The sequence below is a fragment of the Lagenorhynchus albirostris genome, chromosome X (genome assembly GCF_949774975.1).
Source record: "Lagenorhynchus albirostris chromosome X, mLagAlb1.1, whole genome shotgun sequence".
Classification (NCBI taxonomy): domain Eukaryota; kingdom Metazoa; phylum Chordata; class Mammalia; order Artiodactyla; family Delphinidae; genus Lagenorhynchus; species Lagenorhynchus albirostris.
This window is the reverse complement of record NC_083116.1, coordinates 67,887,220-67,892,518: the sequence shown is the minus strand read 5'-3', so window position 1 is coordinate 67,892,518 and position 5,299 is coordinate 67,887,220.

The following is a 5,299-nucleotide window of genomic DNA, read 5'->3' as shown; positions in this document are numbered from 1 at the left end:
ATTCAACAGATTTCTATATACTAAGTATCTTGAAACTGTACCAAATTCATTGATGAGTTCTAGTAGTTTTTGGTGGTTTCTTTAAGATTTTCTATGTATAGTATCATGTCATCTGCAAACAGTGACAGTTTTACTTCTTTCTTTATGATTTGGATTCATTTTATTTCTTTTTCTTGTCTGATTGCTGTGGCTAGGACTTCCAATACTGTATTGAATAAAAATGGTGAGAGTGGGCATCATTGTCTTGTTCCTCATCTTCGAGGAAATGCCATCACCTGTTCATCATTGAGTATGATTTTAGCTGTGGGTTTATCATATATGACGTGTATTAATTTGAGATATGTTCCCTCTATACCTACTTTGTGGAGAGTTTTTTTTTTATCATAAATGGAATTTGAAAATTGTCAAAAGCTTTTTCTGCACCTATTGAGATGATCACGTGATTTTTTTTTTTTCGTACGTGGGCCTCTCACTGTTGTGGCCTCTCCCATTGCGGAGCACAGGCTCCGGATGCACAGGCTCAGCAGCCATGGTTCACGGGCCTAGCTGCTCTGCAGCATGTGGGATCTTCCTGGACAGGAGCACGAACCCATGTCCCCTGCATCAGCAGGTGGACTCTCAACCACTGCACCACCAGGGAAGCCCAATCACATGATTTTTTTCTTCAAGTTTTTAATGCGTTGTATAACATTGATTGATTTGTGGATATTGATCCATCCTTGCATCTGTGCAATAAATCCCACTTGATCATGGTATATGATCCTTTTGTTTTATTTTTGGGTTCACTTTCCTAATATTTTGTTGAGGATTTTTGCATGTATGTTCATCAATGATATTGGCCTGTACTTTTCTTTTTTTGTGGTATCTTTGTCTGGTTTTGGTATAAGAGTGATGCTAGCCTCACACAATGAGTTCAGAATGGTTAATTCCTCTGAAATTTTTTGGAATAGTTTGAAAAAGATAAGTGTTAAGTCTTCTCTAAATGTTCAGTAGAATTCACCTGTTAACCCATTAAGTCCTGGACATTTGTTTGTTGGGAGATTTTTTAAATTATTATTATTGATTCTATTTTATTTCTGGTGATCAATCTTATCATATTTTCAATTTCTTCCTGGTTCAGTCTTGGGAGATTGTATATTTCTAGTAATTTGTCCATTTCTTCTAGGTTGTCCATTTTAGTTGTGTGATTTACTGCCTTATTACATATGTGCCTTTACTAATATGCTTTTTCTCTCATAATCTTCATGTTTGTTGTTGTGGCCTTTTCTTTTTCACTTAGAGAAGTCCCATTAACATTTTTTGTAAAGCTGATTTTGTGGTGCTAAACTCTTTTAGCTTTTGCTTGTCTGTAAAACTTTTGATCTCTTTATTAAATCTGAATGGAAGCCTTGCCAGGTAGAGTATTCTTGGTTGTAGGTTTTCCTCTTTCATCACTTTAAATATATCATGCCATTCCTTTCCGGCCTGCAGAGTTTCTGCTGAAAAGTCAACTGATAGCTTTATGGGAATTCCCTTGTATGCAGCTTGTTGATTTTCCTTTGCTGCTTTTAATATTTTCTCTTTATTTTTAATTTTTGCCATTTTAATTACAGTGGGTCTTGGTGTGGTCATCATTGGACTGATCCTATTTGGAACTTTCTGTGTTTTGGGGGCCTTGATATCTGTTTCCATTTTCAGCCTAGGGAAATTTTCACTATTATGTTTTAAATTATGTTCTCTGCCTCTTCCTCTCTGTCTTCTTCTGGGACACCAGAATGCTAAAATTAGTAGGTTTGATGTTGTATCTGAGGTCTCAAACTCTCCTAATTTCCTTTTACTCTTTTTTCTTTTTTTGTTCAGCTTCAGTGATTTCCACTACTCTGTCTTCTGGCTTGCTGATCTGTTCTTCTGTATCACTGAATCTACTGTTCATTCCTTCTATTGTATTTTTCATTTCAGTTATTGTGTTCTTCACATCTTTTTGGATCTTCTTTATATTTTCTAGCTCTTTGTTATACTTCTCCTCTGTTCTCCACAGTTCTTTGATCATCTTTACAGTTATTACCTTGAATTCTTTATCTTGTTGATTGCCTAGCTCCATTTCACTTAGTTCTTCTAGAGTTTTATTTTGTTTCTTCAATTGGAACATGTTTCTCTGTCGTCTCCTTTTTCTTAATTTGCTGTTTTTATTTCTATGTATATGATAGGTTGGTTACATTTCTTGACCTTGAGAAGTTACCTTTTGTAGGAGACATTCTATGTGTTCCAGTAGTTCATTCCCCTCTTGTCACGAAAGCTATAAGCTCTAGTGTACCCCCTCATTGGGCTGTGTGGGTCTTTCTGTTTTGGCTGGCTGACTACTGTGCATGGTCTGGTAGTGTGGTTGGCCCCTAGTCTGGTTGTTTGCCAGACCCTGATCTGTGCAGAGGCTGTTGGTTGCTGGTTGGTGAGGCTGAGTCACAAGGCAGCTGACGGCAGAATCCCAGTGAGTCCTGGGTCTAGTGCTGGCTCACTGGTGGGCAGAGCTGGGTTCTAGGATGTGTGGTTATGGGGCCAGTATTCCTGGACCTATTGTTGGCCCACTGGTGTATGGAACTATTTCTTGACATGGCTGGCTGCATGTTCTTTGATGTCCCATAGGTGGTGCTGGCCTGCTGCTGAGTGGGGCCAGGGTCTGGAGGTTCCCAGGGCTGGTTCCAGCCTGGTTATGTGCTAGTTGTGTTCTGACAAGGCAGGCTGCAGGGCTGCAGTTGTCCTGGGGCCTATGTCCAGGCTGGTGTGCATGGCCAGTGTCTAAGAGATCATTGTGTGTGAAGCTGGTTTTTAGGTTGGTGGGATCTGGTAGTTGGGCAGGGTCCTGCCATGGCAGGCTGTGGTGCTGCAGTTGTCATGGGGCTTTTGTCCACCTGCTGCTGGGCTGGTGCCTGCCCACTGGTGGGTGAGGCTGGTCCTGAGGTTACAGCTGGCTCACCAGTGGGTGGGGTCAAGTTCTAGGAGATCCTGTGGCTGGTGTCTGCCCACTGGTCAGTAGAGCTTGTCCTGTGGTCTCTGGCTGCTGGTCTCTAGGGGTCCTGGTTCTAGTATCTGTGCACTGGTGTATGGTGCTATGTCCTGGGTCCTCTGGTAGATAGGACTGTATCCAGGGCGTCTGTATCCTCAGGGGTTATTAAGGTACCCTGCTTGCTGGTAGGTGGAGCTGTGTCCCTGCACAGCTATTTGCTTGACCTGAGGCATCCCAGTACTGGTGCCAACAAGCTGGAGGGTGGGGTTGGGTCCCTGTACACATAACTGGAGGGAGGTTTTCAAAATGGCACTTGCCAGCACCTGTGTCCATGTGGTAGGATGAGCTCTGCAAAATGGCTGCCATCAGTGTCTGTGTCCCCAGGGTGAACTGCAGTTGCTTCTTGCCTCTCTGGGAGTCTCTCCAAGATAAGCAGGTGGGTCTGACATAGATTACTTTCAAATTACTTGCTTCTGCCCTGGGTCCAAGTGTGTGAGATTTTTGTGTGCCCTTTAAGAGTGGAGTCTATTTCCCACAGCCCTCTTAGTCTCCCAGAAGAAAGCCGTGCTGGCCTTCAAATCCAAACGTTCTGGGGGCTCATCTTCCCAGCACAGGACCCCTGAGCTGGGAAGCCTAATGTAGAGCTTTTTTCCCCTCACTTAGTGGGGAGAACCTCTGCAGTTATAATTATCCTCCCGTTTGTGGTTTGCCCACCCAGAGGTGTGGGTCTTGACTATATTGCATCTTTGTCCCTCCTACCTGTCTTGTGGTTCTTTTTTATATTTTTAATTGTAGAAGATCTTTTCTGGTAGATTCTTGTTTTTCTGTTCAATAGTTGCTCTATAAGCAGTTGTAATTTTGGTGTGCCCATGAGAGGAGGTGAGCTCAGAGTCTTCCTACTCTGACATCTTTCAACAATCTTGATGATCATATGATTTTATCTTTGATTTTGTTAATGTAGTGTATCACGTTGACTGATTTGTGAATGCTGAACCATTCTTGCATCCTTGGAATAAATCCCACTTCATCATGGTGTATGATCCTTTTAATGTATTGTTGGATTCAATTTGCTACTATTTTATTGAGGATTTTTGCATCTAAGTTCATCAGGGATATTGGCTTGTAATTTTCTTTTCTTGTGGTATCTTTGTCACTTGGTTTTATTATGGTAGTCCTGGACTTATAAAATGAATTTGGAAGAGGTCCCTTGTCTTCAGTTTTTCCAAGTGTTTGAGAAGGATTGGTAGTAATTCTACTCTTAATGTTTGGTAGAATTTAGCAGTGAAGCTGTCTGGTCCTGGACTTTTGTTTCTTGCAATTTTTTTTAAATTTATTTGCTTTATTTATTTATTTTTGGCTGCATTGGATCTTCTTTTCAGTGCACAGGCTTCTCACTGCAGTGGCTTCTATTGTTGCAGAGCACGGGCTATAGGCACGCGGACTTCAGTATTTGTGGCTCACAGGCTCTGGAGTGCAGGCTCCGTAGTTGTGGTGTGTGGGATTTGTTGCTCCATGGCATGTGAGATCTTCCCAGAGCAAGGATCGAACCTGTGTCCCCTGCATTGGCAGGTGGATTCTCAACCATTGTGCCACCAGGGAAGCCCCTCTTGGAATGTTTTAGATTACTGATTCAATCTCCTTAGTAGTAATCAATCTGTTCAGATTTTCTGCTCCTTTTTTAAAAAAATAAATTTATTTATTTATGGCTGCATTTTGTCTTCGTTGCTGCACATGGGCTTTCTCTAGCTGTGGAGATCAGGGGCTACTCTTTGTTGTGGTTCACAGGCTTCTCATTGTGGTGGCTTCTCTTGTTGTGGAGCATGGGCTCTAGGCACGTGGGCTTTAGTAGTTGTGGCACACAGGCTCAGTAGTTGTGGCTTGCAGGCTCTAGAGCACAGGCTCAGTAGTTGTGGTGCATGGGCTTAGTTGCTCCATGGCATGTGGGATCGTCCCAGACCAGGGATTTAACCCATGTCCCCTGCATTGGCAGACAGATTCTTAACCATTGCGCCACCAGGGAAGTCCAGATTTTCTGTTTCTTTATGATTCAGTCTTGGTAGGTTGTATGTTTCTAGGAATCTATTCATTTCCTCTGTATTGTCTAATTTGTTGACATATAATTGTTCATAGTAATGATTCTTTGATTTCTCTGATATCAGTTGTAACATTCTCTTTCATTTTTTATTTTATTTATTTGAGTCCTCTGATTTTTTTCTTGGTGAGCCTCACTGAAGTTTTGCCAATTTTCTTTATCTTTTCAAATAATGAACTCTTAGTTTTACTGATATTTTCTATTGTCTTTTTAGTCTCTATTTTATT